Source organism: Notechis scutatus, chromosome 6 (genome assembly GCF_049901735.1).
Source record: "Notechis scutatus isolate UNSWTSFEM ecotype Mainland chromosome 6, rNotScu1.2, whole genome shotgun sequence".
Taxonomy (NCBI): domain Eukaryota; kingdom Metazoa; phylum Chordata; class Lepidosauria; order Squamata; family Elapidae; genus Notechis; species Notechis scutatus.
Window position 1 is genome coordinate 82,028,356 of NC_142014.1, and position 17,057 is coordinate 82,045,412.

Sequence of the window (17,057 nt, forward strand, 5' to 3'; positions counted from 1 at the left end):
GACCCCCGAAAGGGCCGTTTACCAGCAGAAGGTTGTTGCCTGCAGATGTTTCCACCCGTTGGTCTTGGCGTTCGGAGTATGGCCTGTTAGAGCGGGGGAAGCGAGATGAGGTCTCCACTCGGAAGGCAGGAGGGCGATAAGGAGCAGGGCGATAGTCGGCTTTCTTCCCAGAGGAAGAGAGAATTTTACATTTATCTCTGGTTTCGATGAGATAAGGTTCCAGAGCATCGCCAAAAAGCTTATTGCCTGCGAAAGGAACTGAAGCCAGCTTCCATTTTTGGCGTGACTGCGCCTGCCAATTTCAGAGCCATAAAAGTCTTCTTGCTGCTACAGAAGATGCCATGGCCTTGGATGCAAATTTGGCGGAATTGAGAGTGTCATCCACAGTGAATTCCGCTGCTGCAATAATCTTATTAAGGTCACGGTGAGACCGAAGGTCAGAAGCAGGCAATCTATTCTGGATTTGGCACAGCCACTATATCGATGCCCTGGTGAAGAAGGATGCTGCTGTTGAAGCCCGAACAGCCCAAGCAGCAGCCTGGTGATTGCGCTTGAGGGTCTGTTCGGAATGTTTATTATCTGGTTTCAGGATATCTTCTGGCTCCGTGGGAGTGCCAGAAGATGAAAACGAGGCCAGAACCAGAATGTCAACAGAAGGCACTGCCAGGGCATTGTCCAGAGCTGCGCTGACATTGTAGAAACACTTATCTAGAGAAGATGGGTGAGGACCTGCCGAAGGAGAAGCACACTGTTCCTTGACCATGTCCAGGAACAAAATGGGAGAAGGCAAAACCTCTGCATGCACTACAGGCTTGGAGAAGAGCAAATCCCCTTGGCTAGAGGGATTTCCTTGTGGCTCGAGAGCCACTTTCTCTGGCGACAGCTTGGCAGTGACCAAGGCCTTGCTGAGTAATGGTCTGAAGAGAGTAGGTTTGAAGACCAATGCAGAGGATGTCTGCTCTGGGCGAGAATCCTCTTCCTCTGAAAGATTTTGGTCAAAAATCTCACCCTCTTCACACTCTGAATGAGGGGAGTAACTGTGTTCAGATGGTGAAGGCCTTCCTTCCTCATCAACCTCCTCCCATTCTGGTAGAGAAGAATGGACCCTGAGGTCCTGAGGCCTGTGTAAATCAGGATGATGAGGCAAGGAACTTATAGATTGAAAAGGGAGAAGGGCCTGAACCCTTTCCAGAGGTTGAAGAATTTGCTTGAAGCCTTCAGCCAATCCCTGCCTAATGGCTGATGAGACTACATCTTGGATATCCCTTGGTCTATGCTCAAAGGTAGAGGAAGAAGGCCGGCTGCTGTGGGAGTGAAGGTGGCTTCAGGCCTAGATTGAGAAGAGGTTAGAGGCCTGGAGGGAGGGGGAGGGGCATAGGGCACAGAAGCCTGTTGGAAATAAGGCCCAGATCTGCTTAAATCCTGAGGATCTGACTGTACAGCAAGAGCCTCAGGAGACCAGGATGTAGGATGGAAAGGCTCACAGATAACTTCTCCTCCCCTGGGAGGGCTTGGTTGGGGCCCATGAGTATCACCTGAAACATGCTGTAGTTGCACTCCCTTCTGTTGAATAGTTCTATTGAACTGCCTCTCTAGAGCTGCATGTCTGCGCTTCTCTGCCCTCAATTCGGCCTGAGTTGCCTTCTTAGGGGCTAGAGCCTTAGCTTTGATTTTAGCAGCCACCTCCCTCTGGACTGATTGGGTGCGTTGCATACGTCTTTTTCTCCTATTGGGCTTAAGACACTTTTCCACTGGGAGGGAAAGCTCTGCCAGAGCCTTATCTTGCTCCATTTGTAAAATAAAGGCTCTTGCGTTGGAAAGAAGCTGTTTAGAAATTTTTCTATTAAGCCCCTTAGGGTATAAATGGCCCCCGGCTTACAAAATGGCGCTCACCTGCGTGATGGAAGGCTTGAATCCAAGATGGCTGCTGACTACAGGAAAACAGGCTCCAAGATTGAGAGAGAATCGCCCTCCTTAGGCTATACAGAGCCAGGCATGAAGTCAGCAAGGGAAAAACACAGCAACCAGCTACACGATCAGCTGGCTTGAACTCTTATCAGTTTGCCGATCGTGTTTACGATCCTCCAAACTGCAGGCGTGGGGGAGGTCTGCAGATGCTGCCCAGCTTGCCTGCACAGAGCTCTGTAAAGCTGCTCCCAACTTGCAGGAGAGAGGGGGGAGGGAGGGAGGGAGGAAGAGAGGGAGAGGGAGAGGGAGAGGGAGGGGAGAGAGAGAGAGAGAGAGAGAGAGAGAGAGAGAGAGAGAGGAGAGGGAGGGAGCCCTGCTTCTGGAAGAGCAGTTGCCCAGATCCCTGGGAGCTGCTTGAAGAGAGGAAAAAGTACTGAAGATCGCTGGTGATTGCTATCTAACAGAACGCTTTCAGAGACACAGCTACTGACTGAAAGGAGCTGAGTCAAAAGCTGGGCTCTCTTCCACGGGCTGGCTTTTATATCTTAGTACAGACTCAGCTATGATGTCATAGGAAGGAGTCAACCCATCCTGCAGCATGGAGAATACTCAAATTATTAATGTCTGTTATACAGTGTGGATTCCAGGCAGATGAGCTGTATTCAAGAATTGGTCTTGCGAAGGGTTTGTATACCCTGGTATGCAGTACAGTGTTACCAGAGAAGTTTTGCAAAATTAAGTTAACAGCTCTTAATGCTTTTTTGGCAATGCTGTTACAGTGAGCTCTGGGGCTTAGATCTTTTGAAATGACTATTCCTTGGTCCTTGACAGAGTGAGGGTTGTCTATGAGGTCGTATCCGCCCAGTTTGTATTTAGCGTTCTGATTTTTGTTGCCAATGTTTAAAACAGAGCATTTGTTGGTTGAGATTTGAAGTTGCCAATTGTTCAACCATTCTGACACATAGTCAAGGTTGCATTGTAAGGTAGCAGTATTGTCAGTGGTGTTGAATAATTTTACGTCATCAGTGAAGAGGACGCAGTTGCTTATAATATGATCACAAAGGACCTTTATGTAAATGTCCCTCCTCCTCCTCCACTCTGCACTTTGAATCTATGGGTTCAGGATGGGTGATCCCCAAATCCTTCTCTTTGACAAAATCTCCTCTTTCCACCAACAGGTTTGGAAACAGTATCTTGTCCTCAGGACTGGTTCCTGTATGAGCAGCATTGTTATGGATTTTTTAAGGACTACCTGAGCTGGAATGATGCAGAGGTAACAGGAGTCCCATCCACCTCCGTGTTGTCTTTCTGAGCATAATGCTTCCCGGAAGGAAGGAAGGAAGGAAGGGAAGGAAGGAAGAGGGAAGGAAGGGAGGGAAGGAAGGAAGGAAGGAAGGAAGGAAGGAAGGAAGGAAGGAAGGAAGGAAGGAAGGAAGGAAGGAAGGAAGGAAGGAAGGACTGAGCCAGAGGTGACCAAATGTTATGATCAAAAAGGTCAGTATGTTGGCCACAATGTGATCATGGTTGAAATGAAGGGTCCTTGGTGCTCTCTGAGCTTGGTTATTTCCCTGCAGATGTTTGATCACTCAAACTAGCTCAGAGAGTACAACGGACCCCTCACATACTTAAATCTCAGTATAGAAAAGCATGGCTTAGGGTTGTTTCATGGTAGGACTGAGGAGCGATGAAAGTAACCTCATGGGGTACAGCAGAGAGAGGATATTGAAAGATGAAGCTTCTACCACAAGGGAAACAAATTCTTGGAGGCATGGGAGCAGGGTTTCAAAATAGAATCAAAGAAGGAATGTGTGCTAATTGAGGCAACCTTGAAGTCCTCAATTCTGGTATGGTTTATCTTTGCCAGCATAACTGATAAGTTTCTCTTTATGAAGACTCTTTCTCGATGATAGTAAAAGTAGATGGGAAGGGAAGTAGCTTGATATTTGCTAATTGTGCATATTTATGCATATTAGAATACAGAATCATAGAGTTGGATGTGATAAATACTGCAGTGAGCCTGGATGACCTAGACTTGTGGAACTGACAGAGGGCTCTAAATCAGGGCTCTCCAAACTTGGGCAGTTTAAGACTTGCGGACTTCAACCCCCACAATTTGACAGTCAGACATGCTGACTGGGAAATTCTGGAAGTTGAAGTCCGCAAGTCTTAAAGTGGCAAAGTTTGAACACCCTGTTATAAAGGACAGGGTCAGCATCTAAAGCAGGAAGCCCTAACCTCTGTCTGCTTGGTGTCTCCCAGACAGAATGCGCTACCTTTGGGAAATGGGCCCACCTTGCCTCTATTCTCAGCGAACGGGAAATGGACACCATATCTTCTTTTCTACTCACCAACTATGCAGAGAGATTTAGAATCTGGATTGGATTGTACAAAATCAAGGGCGCAAACGTGAGTAGAAGTTGGGAAAGGAAGGGAGTGAGTGGTATATCTTAAGACAGTAAAAAGCTGTGGTGGGAAGGGAGGAGGTGACAAGAATAGGCCAATTTGTCAATGGATTTACATCATGGGACAATTCAACCAGGACTTTACAACAGTAAAGTAATACTATTACTAAATTTGCTGATGATACAATAGTGGTGGGACTCATCTCTGGGGGGGATGAATCTGCCTACCAAGACGAGGTGGACCAACGGTAGCTTTCATGGTGGGAAGACAATAACTTGGTCCTCAACACCAATAAGACCAAAATCAATAAAATTTATTTATAAAAAAAGAGACCAAGGACCTGATAGTGGACTATATAGAAGGAATAGATCATATATCCAGCCCTTGCTTCTCAAGGGAGACCGAGGGGAGCAAGTGGTCACTAGGAATCATGTAGAATAAGTAAGGGAAACACACGCTGATTGCGCAAGAGTAGATAAACAGAGGAATTACAAAAATATCTGTATCATTTCCTCTCATCAATGAGTATAAGCATTTTTAACAAACTCTGTCACAGTCCCAAAGTCTACCATAGTCTTTGCACACCCAGGGTACCTGTGTCCCAATTCACACAGTTCAACATAGGAACTTTCATCAACATCACCTGTGTTTGGATGCTGATCAACAGCTATGACTGGAAAGAAGGCCCTTAAGTGAAGTGGGATATCTTGGAAGTATTTCCAGACCTCTTTGGCTTTCTCTTCTACACTCTTTTTCTTCCGGGAGACCTCTTAAGACATTTTGAGTGGAAGCCAGTTGGAAGTGGGAAACACACAGCAAGAACATGTGTTCTATTGGCTGTTGTAAGGGTTACAGCTAACTTTATAGGCTGTCTGAGTCCCAGGCTTGGTTGAAGCTTCCTGGGGGATGCAGTGTCCCCAGTGATTGTGCCATGTGGTGAACTCTGCTACTAGATGGGTTAATCCTATTATGTCCTGGAGGGTCATGTCTTAATCCCATCACCCTGGAACTGGAGGTCTTTTGTCTTGTAGATAGGCTGGCCCAGTTTTTCTTAATGGGCACCAAATATCTGCTGGGGGCTGTTGAGGTAATTCCCCGTTAGGAGAATGAACGCATACAGGGAGACGTATTTGAGAGAAGTGTTTGAATAATACACACACAGTACACAGATATACTGTACAATAAATGTAGGTTTTTATTTCCAGAAACGTTAAGCAAAGTTCAAAATAGGCAGTCCAAAGTCATTCACAAGTAAAATCAGTCAGTTTTCAATCCAGGGATAATCCAATAACAAAATCCAGTGTCAAAAACAGTTCAGTATCAGACTTACATCAAATCCATGTATAACAGTCTAATATGAGGAACGGCAATACTCTCCAACAGAAGGAAAAAAGACTCACTGAGATACACTCTCTTCTGAGACTAAAACAACCCAGGTTTCTGGCTCCATCTTATGGCCGTTTGAGTAACCACACCCAATTGCAGTTTTTAGCATGCTCTTAAAGAGACAGTATTAAAATGTCTATCCTGGTTTTTATATTTCCATCCCAAATAGCTGTTAGGCCACTTACATTCCTAACAGGGGCAATGAAACATATTTCTTCTTTTATCATCCAGGGAAATACAATTATTCTGCTTTTTTAATGTGTCCTAAAAATATTTCATTCTTGTAGGAGGGGTTAGGTGCTAACTTTCTTCATTACCCCTGTCCAAGCAGGAGACCCTCTACCATTTTAGTCAAATGAGTGTCCAGTCTCTTCTTAAAAACCTCCAATGATGGAGCACCCATAACTTCTGTAAGCAATCCATCCTACTACTTAATTGCTCTCACAGTTAGGGAGTTTCTCCTTCATTCCAGTTGCCTCTCTCTTTATTAGTTTCCATCCATTCTTTCTTGCCCTGCCTTGTGGTGCTTTGGAGAATAGGTAGGCCCAGTCTTCTTTGTGGTAGCACCACAGATACTGCTATCATGTCACCCCTAGTCCTTCATTTCTCCCAGCTGACCATAATCAATTCCTACAATCATTCTTCATATATTTTTATCTCCAGGTATCTAATTATTAGTTGCTCTTCTTTGCACTTTTCCCAAAGTCTCAACATCTTTTTTGTAATGTTGTGACTCAAACTGGATGTAGGATTTCAGATGTGATCTGACTAAAGGATGGTCCCTCTCACAGTTACTGTTTTTGAGCCAGATTTTGCCTAATTTATATTTGAATCTTTGGTTTTTATTTTGTGTTTTTGCTTAGGTGTAAATCCTTGCTTTTCTCCACATTAAATTTCATTTTGTTGCATAGGGGCCATTGTTTAAGTCTATTAGTATCTTTTTGGATCCTGAGCTTTTGTTCTGGGGTGTTGGCTATTCCTGCCAACTTAGTGTCATCTGCAAAATTGATGAGTTCTCCTTCTATTCCCTCATCTAAACTATTTGTGAAAATACTGAAAAGTACTCAGCATAAGATGGAACCACTACTTTCTTCCCTCCATATGGATATGGTACCATTTAAACTACTTGTTGAGTAACGGTTTGTCAGGCAGTTACAAATCCATCTGGTGGTGATGCTGTCTATCCCACATTTTTCTAGTTTACCATGAAGTAGGTTGTGTTCTACTTTGTCAAATGCCTTACTGAAGTCTAAGTATACTATGTCCACAGCATTTTGCTGCTCTACTAATTTAGTCACTTTGTCAAAGAATGAAATAAGATTGATTTGGCATGACCTGTTTTGAACAAACCCATGCTAGCTTCTGGTTATAACTTCATTTCTTAACGTTTGCAGATCTGTTTTATTGTTATTTTTTCCAGTGTCTTCCCAGGTATTGATGCAAGGCTGATTGATCTGTAACTTCCTAGGATCTGTTTTTTCCCCCTTTCTTGAAGATGGGAACCACATCAGCTCTTTTCCAATACACCAGTAGTTTCCCAGTGCTCAGGATTTTTTTCAAACATATGGTACAATGGTTCTGAGACAACAACTGTTATCATCTTCAGAACTCTGGGATGTAATCCATCAGGTCCCAGTAATTTATATTCAAGATATACAGGTGTTCTCTTACCATTTTCCTGGTTTTTTTTTAATTATTATTTTTAGTTTGTCTTTTATGGTGTTGGTAGGTTGGGTTATGGTTTCTTTTCATATTGACTGATGCAAGGAATGAGTTATGTAGCTCTGCTTTCTCTCTACTGCCTGTTACTTCCTTACCATCTTCTCTTTTTGCTGGACCGACCATTATACTGTATTATGTTGTAAGAAACTTTTTTCATTATCTTGGACTTTTGTTGAAAGTCTTTGTACATTTTGAGTCTTTGCTTTCCTGAGTTTATCTTTGCAGGTTCGGGGTATCTGCTGATATTCTGCATTAGTTATGTGTCCCTCTTTACAATTTTTGTACTTGTCCTTCTTATCTTTCAGTTTATCGGAGAGATATTTGTGTAACCATGCTGGTTTCTTCTTGGATTTCTTGTTTTTCTTTTTCAGTGGTATTGTGCTAGACTGGACCACCACCCCAGTGGTTGTGTAATCTATTTTTGAAAGTCTCCAGTGATGGAGCACACACAACTTCTGGAGGCAAGGCGTTCCACTGATTAATTGTCCTCACTGTAAGAAAATTTCATACTAGGCTGGATCACTCTTTGATAATCTTCCACCCATTACTTCTTGTCCCACCCACAGGGGCTTTGAAGAATAGATAGTCCCCTCTGCTGTGTGGCAACCCCTCAAATATTGGAAGACTGCTATCACATCACCGCCTAATCCTTCTCTTCATTAGACTAGACATACTCACTTCCTGCAACAGTTAATTATATGTCTCAGCCTTCAGCCCTCTAATCTTTGTTGCTCTTCTCTGTACTCTTTCAAAAGCCTCAACATGTTTTTTCTATCGTGCTGGCCAGAACTGGATTCTAAGTATTCTATGTGTGGCCTCACTAGTGCAGTATTAAGCAATGCTATCACCTTTTCGGATCTTGAGCCTCTCTTGGTTGTTGTTGTTGTTTTTTTGGGGGGGGGACAGCTGAAGAACACTGCTGGCTTATACTTAAGCGGTTGTCCCCTAGGTCAACTTGATCCCCCTTGCATTTGACCCTTCTGCTGTTGAGAAGTATAGTTGAGGCGAAATATCCTGATTTCTGCAAGATTCAGAAAAACACTTGGAGAGATGACACCACTGTTGCTTTCTATCTCTACAGCCACGAGTGAGATGGCTAGATTCAGCCCTGGTGGATTACCTTCCTTGGACACCCGGTTTCTCTTCCAACACTACAGGGGCTCGGAATTGTTTTGCACTATGCAGCCTGGGTAAGGAGAAGGTTTTCTGTTCTAATATATCAGATTTCTCAAGCACGTGTTCTCCAGATGTGTGAAGATGCACAACCTTCCAATCCTTCATAGCCAATATGCATGAAGTCAAGAGACTGCATTCACAAAACCCAGGGTCTTCGTTTCTGAATGAATCCTATTTAGTACTTTATGTACACATAGGGACCATTTCTATCACTAATGACTCTAAAGAGTGTATGCACCCATCCAATAGAGCAGAGGTGGGGAAGGATGGCCCTTTATGACTTGTGGACTTCAATTCCCAGAATTCCTGATCCAGGGCTATCATTCTCCACCCATGCAATAGAAGGTAATCATGTTAGAAGATGATAGCCAAAACAAACAGCTTTGCCATCATCTCCATCAAACACAGGAAGATCAGTAATTTCCATGCTGCTAGGGGGAACCAATTACCAAATAGTCCCAAAGGTGTTTTTTTTCCAAAAGGCAACTGTTCTTTCTTGGTCTTCTCTTTGAAAATGTTTAGCTTCTCATCCAAGAAGCTTCTTTAGTTCATCATGGAATTCCAGTTGCCTTTTGGAAAAAGCACCTTTGGGTCAACCATGATTGGAATGACTGAGAATCTCCATAGACATTCACCTATCAAATCAATTACTGAAGACTTTTTGAAAAAGTTGGTGGCTTTTTGCACCAATATTCCGAATTGGCCAAAATATGGAATAAAAGCTTACTGTCAAAGTTGGTTTGGACAACATGTGTTAATCCACATCCCTATAGACATGCACAAAATCTAATACAATACTTGAGCTTTGCATATTATATTGTAGCTGCTGGCTTTCCAACTGAATCAAGTAGACCTAGGTTAATTTTGTTAGGATTGATTTTTTTTCCATGGCTTACAAAGATGTGCAAACTTTACTTAACCAGGAGGTCAGTTTATTGCACAAAATCCATTTAACACCTTAATTCACTAAGCAAATTAAGTGCACCCAGCCATAATGGGATCCAGAGAGATGATTTTCCCTACTTTTAGCATCTTTCCCAGTTTTGCTTTAACCCGTTTCAAATCCTGACCCTGGAGAATTAAATATTACCGACAGCATCGCGACTGAAATGATGGTGTTGTTTTCCAGTGAAAAGGGAAGCTCATAAAACCTGTATTGAGGCCTCGAAAGAAACTGAACCCAGTTAAGCTCAATAAAGAAACATTCTAAGATCATCAGAATGGGACATATTGATTTTGCCCTGGGTGTAATGCCACCTATTATCCTTCCTCACTCCTTTCTCCGAAGATCTCAACAACACTCGTGTCATGGCTGCTCTTCTGTTAAGCTAGCTGACAGCCTGACATCAGTAACTGGGGGGTGGGGAGCAGTGGGGGTAGGGATGTAGGGAGAGAACTCAGAGGAATAGAAACCAAGCAGTAGCATCCCATGAGAAGCATCAGCTGTCTCAGGGCTGTTAAGCAAATCTGGCTTCCCCATTAAAGTCACAAAAAGGGACCACAGGAACTCAGAACACTGCAACCATCATAAATATATGCCAGTCACCAAATGTCCAAATTGATCATAAGAGTACTGCAACAGTTATGTCAAAACCAGTCATAAATCATTTTTTTCAGCGCCACTGTAACTTTGAACGGTCACTAAATGAATAGTTGTATGTTGAGGACTACCTGTAAACTACAGTGGCAAACCTATGTGTTTAAATGTTGCTATCCAAAAAAGTTAATCCTTTGTGACAATACATCCTGTTTTCTTAGGTACAAATGGTGAGATCATTACAAAAAATTGCAATAAAAGTCTCATCGGTCATTTGATTTCTTCTAGACTATAAAAGATGGAATGACCTGCATTGTCGACTAAAACAATCCTATCTGTGCAAGATGGCTCTGTACTGAATGTAGCTGGAAACACCTTGAAGGTTGTAAGTCGGAATCTCCCTGACTACTACAAGATCAGCCTGCTGACCCACAGAACAAGCCTGTGTGTCAGGCTTTCTTTTCCATGTGGTGTCACTAATCAATAAACTCTAATCCAAGTGCAGATGATGCTCTGAATTTTTCTCTTGTGTGTTGTCATTCATTGAGGACTCCCGGTGCCCAAAAAAATATATGAACCAAATCCAAAATGAACCAATCCAGGCAACATCGATGATGTTCCTTAGTTGGGTGGAAATGGGATATATATGACACTCCAACATCAAAAACATCTACGAAACCATGAACACACCATTAGAACATGCAACATCACTGTAGCACACAAACCAATTAAAGCTCTCTGAAATATCTTAAATAAACCAAAAGACTCAGAAGGAAAAAAGAAACAGGAGTCATCTGCACCATTCAGGGTTAGGACTAAGACAGGGGGAAACTAGCATAGCGCATCACTGAACACCAACTAGCAGTCAGAAGACCCAGTGAAAACTCCTTAATCTCTTAACACACTGGCAGTAAGAACCACAGTTTCAGCTGGGAAACTATGAGCATCCTACATCAAGCTAAATCCAAAAATACAAGAGAATCCCAGGAATTAGAGAATTCTGTCATCAACCATCCTCTCCAGCAGCCAATAACTAGATAAGCAGGGATTAACACAAGACAAAGAATCAAGTGGGAAAACAACACCCTAATCAAGGTATTATCAAGGAGAAAAGCACACCATCAACATTGGCAGAGCAAGCTATTCCATATAAATAGTAAAGTCCACTCCCTTGTAGAACTGATAATGTTCCCTAGATGGGTCATGAAGTATCCGCAAGAAAACCATCAAGCTCAGAGAGCACCAAGAACCTCACAGATCAATCCTGAGCTACAAATATTTTATACTACTGAGCTTGGTTGTGGGGTCCTTGATGTTCTCTAATCTGGGTTGTTTGCTTGCAGAGACTTCATTATTTGGGCTTGTGTTGATATCAGTAATCCAAGGGTCTTCAGAGCTGATCTGTCTCAGAAGGAAGGAGGGACCTTCTAAAGAATTTAGCACAAAGAGCTAGATACACCACACAAGAATTCACAACTTGCTCAGATGCAGTCTGATTATGATTAAAAAATGCGGTAGAATCCAATGTGCGCCAAAAGAAAAGCATTAAAAGGAGAGACTGGCCGATGGTCTTAGTTGTTCCTTAGTATATTCCTGGGGGGAAGGGTGCTGGAGGTTTAAGTTGGTGAAATGTTAAAGTTGGGGTGTTTTCTTGACTATGCTTACTTGCTTATTGTGCAGATGTAGGCCCTTATCTGTCTAAGCCAAGGTGGTTGATCTTGGCATACCAGATGTCTGAAACACCACCTGAATATGCCCCACATGACCGAGGAAGGTACCCATCCATTGGAACGTTGAATCCAGGTCACAGGTCCCCTTTTTCGGGATGGTCTTTACTTAGAATGGTTGCTAAGTGACCTGCTATAAGTTAAGGACAACCTGTATTGCCATTTGATGGGAGGCTTCCTAGCTAGGAGAAAATTGGATCATCGTGCATTAGAACTGTTGTGTTGCTTTTAGTGAATTCACAGTCAGCCAAGTTTTATCTTTTTAACATGATTTTAGATTTTTTTTCACTTTGGATTGGGAGCCAATGTTTTAAATAAATAAGTAAATGAATAAATAAGACTACATAAATAAATGAGTCTGTCCGCAGAGGGGTTCCTTAACATGAAATGGATTCCTAGTGATTCTCTGAGTCAAGTGGTAGGTCTGGCTGACCAGGTTTATTTACCTCATCTTGGCTTCTCCAAGTACAGCACGGTTAGTATGCACTGTGGCCAAACACAAGATGCTGATAATTTGAGGGCAATTAGCCATGTGGAGACTCTCAGCCTCTATCAAGGTTTTTAAAAAAGCAATAATCCCTCCTCTTTTTATAGAAAAAATGCTGGTAATGGACTGATTACTCAACCATTCCCTATGTATCCTGGAATGCAACCTTTCCTAGACCAAAGAAATACTTGAGTTGCATCTAGCTGTCCACCTCATCAGGTGAGAATGGGGCACCCATCCAAAGAATGATGGGGTTGGAAGCCATTGTGGAAGTCTTATAGGAAAGAAACATGGTTGCTCCTTCTAATATGCAACAGGTTGGGAAGGAGTGAGAATTGTCCTCAAAGACCAAACTTCAAATGGGCTGGTCTTCAAATTCCTCCTTTCTACCTCCTCCCATTTCTCCTCCCCCTCCCCTTTTTTCTCCCCCCTCCACCTCCACCACCACCACCCTTTCCTCCTTCTTCTCCTCCATCACCACCACTACCACCACCATTCCTCCCTCACCATTTCTCCTCCTTCTCCCGCTCCTCGTTCCTTCTCTTCCTCCTCATCCTGCTTCTCCTTCTCCCTCTCTTCCTCATCCCATTGCCATGCATCCCTTAGAATATAGTATGTTCCACTGTACCAAAAACCCAATCCAAGCAATAAGTTGTTGGTAGAATATGACCTACAGGTTGCAAAGACTGGGAAAATGATGTAATTATAAGGTACAGTGAAATCAGCCGGGAAGGCCTTAAACTGAAGGCTGCAGTCAGTGATGAAACAATAGGACAGGGACGGTAGGCATGTTATGCGCTTATGCACGCCCCCTACAGACCTCTTAGGAAAGGATGAGGTCAATAGTAGACAGTCTAAGGTTAAGGGTTTGGGGGTTTGGGGAAGAAACCACAGAGTCAGGTAGAGTATTCCAAACATTGACCACTCTGTTGCTGAAGTCGTATTTCCTGCAATCAAGTTTGGTGCAATTAACCTTGAGTTTGTATCTATTATGTGCTCTTGTTATGGTTATTGTTATGGTTGAAGCTGAAGTATTCATTGACAGGTAGGACATTGCAATGTATGATTTTATATACTATACTTAGATCAGACTGAAGGTGGCGTAATTCTAGGTTTTCTAGGTCTAGAATTTCAAATCTGGTGGCATAAGGTATTCTACAACGAGTAGAGGAGTGGAGAACTCTTCTTGTGAAATATTTCTGGACTTTCTCAACTGTGTTAATATCAGATATGTAATGTGGGTTCCAGACTGATGAGCTGTATTCAACTATTGGTCTAGCAAAGGTTTTGTATGCTCTAGTTAGTAGTGTGATATTACCAGAGAAAAAACTATGTAGGATTAGGTTAACAATTCTTAATGCCTTTTTGACTATGTAGTTACAGTGGTCTCTAGCACTTAGATCAGGGGTGTCCAACCTTGGCAATTTTAAGACTTGTGGACTTCAACTCCCAGAGTTCCTCAGCCAGCTTTGCTGGCTGAGGAACTCTGGGAGTTGAGTCCACAAATCTTAAAGTGCCATGGTTGACACCCCTGACTTAGATCATTACAGATGAGTATTCCATCTACAACCCTAACCCTAACCTACAAGAATGGGAGAAATTGTGATGCCTGTTAGGGATAACATTGTTTTGCCCTAACTGTTTTGGGTAAAGATAATAAAATGATGAATCATGGTTTGTCAGATAAAGTGTATGTGACTTTAAGCTAAAGGAATGTAATTAAGGGTGCAGCTGTAAAAGTACTATATAAGCAGCAAGGCACTCTCTGGCTCTTACTGGCTGGCTTATTGAAGACTGCGTACTTGCTGGATCGGGAGGAGAAGAAGTGTTGGATTACTTTGAAGATATTTCTCAACGGAGAGAAGATAAGTTTTGGACAGATTTATTATATGTGTACTGACACTGGCTATTCGACACGGACTTTGCAATTAGAGTATCCTCGACAAGACTTGACTCAAATTGATATATGACTAATGGACCGTTATATTTGACTATGCTATAATTCTTAAATGGAATAAACAATATTTTTGATAGCACAAGCGTATGTGTATTTTTACTGCGTGTTAACTAGAAAACTTATCTCACACATTTACCTGTCTTCCTATCTGACTTCGCTGTACATTCTGTTTAGTTTGTTTTCCTTAACACGCGTTGGGGAATCCAGGCTTAACAATGCCCTCATAAAATTCATGGCTAGGGTCATCCTGCTCTGAATGCTTAAAATGGGGTGAGGGGGGGGGTAATGGGATATGCTCCTTCTATGCAAAGGTAAATGTGGCGAGAGAGACACATGCCCAACCTCCTCTCGCTTTTCTCTTTCAGGATTTAAAAAATGGAAGAATCTAAACTGTTCAAAGCACAGTTCCTTTGCATGATGAGGATTTAGTGAGAGGAGGTTTTCATTAGGGATGCCATGGCTCTTGGAATTAAGTTGAGAAAAGTCTGGACTACAAAAGAGACTCCTTGTTTCTCAATCCTTGAAAGTCTACAACGTCAATCCCATCAGGTTAAGGGTCCGATACTTTCCTGTGAAAACCAATAAACTATTTTCAATTTTATACCTTTCGTTGCTTTCCTTTCTCATTAGCATTTCTTAACCATGGCCACTTTAAGACCCATGGAGGTCAATTCCCCATAGCTAGCCAGGGAATTCTGGGAGTTCAAAGTGGCCAAGGTTGGGACACTCCACACTAGAAGAATCCACAAGACTGCTTATGTACCGCTTAAAATGTCCAACCTCCAACTCAGACGAGCCCAAATTGACATGGCAAGAATCACTTAGTGTCCTGCTTGTTGTATGGTCTACCTCTGCCTGCTGCCAATATGTCAAGAAATTTAGAGAGGAGCAGGTTGGGGAGGTGGGTGTACCAGGTCCCTGTCCCATCACTCCCCCCCCCTCATTTTTTGTCCAAATAATTTGCTCATCACTCAAATAGCCATGGTTTGCTAAGAATATGCCATTTCGCCTTTTGTTACTACGAATCCACTACCCCGGGTCACTCTCTTCCTGCAGGAAAGGTGCTTCCTCCAGGAAAGGTGTGCTGTTGACACCTGTGGCTCAGGTTAAAAGTTGTCTGTGGGGCCCTTGGTGCTCACTGAGCTTGGTTGTTGGATGTTTCATGTTTCATCACTCAGCTAGGTAAATTAGCAGTGTCAGAAGGGAGAGGGCCCTCAATCAGGTGCTAAAACTAAACTCAGTTTTCCCCGAATGCCATCACTCTGCTAAACAACTAATTCCCACAACACTGTCAAATTATTTGCTAAGACTGTATTACCATTATTCTTCTCATCCTTCCTAGTGCCTATCTCTTCCCACTTATGACTATAACCATATTGCTTGTAGCTTTGCAATTTAAATTGTTTTGTTTCCTAGTATGATTTGATTGCTTATTAGTAACCTATGACTATCTTTGCTGTATCTTATGATTCTTGAGGAGCGTATTTTACTTTTTCTTTATGTACACTGAGAGAATATGCACCAAAGACAAATTCCTTGTGTGTCCAATCACACTTGGCCAATAAATAAAGAAATCAATTCAATTTATTTCTATTCTATTCCTACTCCTTCCCTCTCCTCCTCAATCTCTTGTCTATCATCACATCTTTGTCTGTCTGTCTCTTGCTTTCTATCATCCTATCTCTCTATTGATTACCTAGCTACCTGCCTACCTGTATATCTATTCATCACCTATCCATCATCCATCCACCCTTCAATCATCCATCCATCAATCATCCATCCCTCCATTGATAAGACATCCATCCCTCAATCATTCATCCCTCTGTCTCTCCCTCCATTCTATTTTAACCCTTTTTAAAACCCTTACCTGGACTCCAAGCTGAAGAGGAGAGGAATGAAGTCTGCAAGCAAAGGGGGGAAAAATTATCTCTCCCCTGAGGTAAAAAATATCTAGTCTCGGCTAAGAATTGTGCCAGAAAATGGAGGACGTGGGGCCTTTGCAGGCTTTTGAGCTGTCCTTTTCACTGCCTGTAGAGCCCAGCTAGGACTTAAAGGCTAGATGTAGACTGCCCTCTACTGGCAGTGAAACAGACAGCTCAAAAGCCTGCAAAGGCCCCGCGTCCTCCATTTTCTGACACAATTTTAGCTTTTTACCTCAGGGGATCCCTGGCTGACAGTTGGCATACACTAAATAAAGAAATAAAAGCTCTGGGGAGAGAAATTCAAACAAAAATTAAAAATTCGAACGAACAAATTAAGAAAATATTGATAGGGATGATTGGCAAGGAATTTATTTGTTTATTTATTTATCTCGTTATTTATTTTTACTTTTCAAAAATTACGAATTCGAACCCACAAAATAAGAAAATCAAATTGTGACAGGGACGTTAGGCAAGGAATTTTATTTTAAACAGCAATTTAAAAAGAATAACGGTCCATACTGAAATCAACCCAGCTTGCATGAAGTCTGCTCATGTGTTGTTGACTTTTTTTTATGTAAAGTCTTTTTTATTTCTTTATTATTTGTCAAGCATGAATTAGATAACAGATATTAGTATAAACGTGATTATTAACGCATGAAACAGATAAGAATAAAAAGGGAGCATTAGGACAGGGACGGTAGGCACGAGCTGCAACCTAGAACTAAGGAAAAATTGCCTGACAGAAAAATCAATCAGTAGAATGATTTGTCTCCAGAGGTTGTGGGTGCTCCATCACTGGAAGTTTTCAAGAAGAGATGGGACAACCATTGGT

The 17,057-nt window shown here is 42.3% G+C and overlaps 1 protein-coding gene across 2 annotated transcripts in view; it reads left to right on the forward strand.

The window, feature by feature from the left end:
- LOC113427841 (C-type lectin lectoxin-Phi1) overlaps window positions 1–17,057 on the forward strand; it is a 370,378-nt gene that overhangs the window by 215,379 nt on the left and 137,942 nt on the right. Inside the window, exon 1 of one of the 2 annotated variants that reach the window (XM_087968993.1) lies at window positions 3,260–3,269. The exons of the other annotated variant lie outside the window; for it this stretch is intronic. The gene's annotated coding sequence lies outside the window, so the exon portion shown is untranslated. Of the gene's footprint in view, window positions 1–3,259; window positions 3,270–17,057 lie in introns of those variants that run through there. 2 annotated transcript variants of the gene reach the window in all.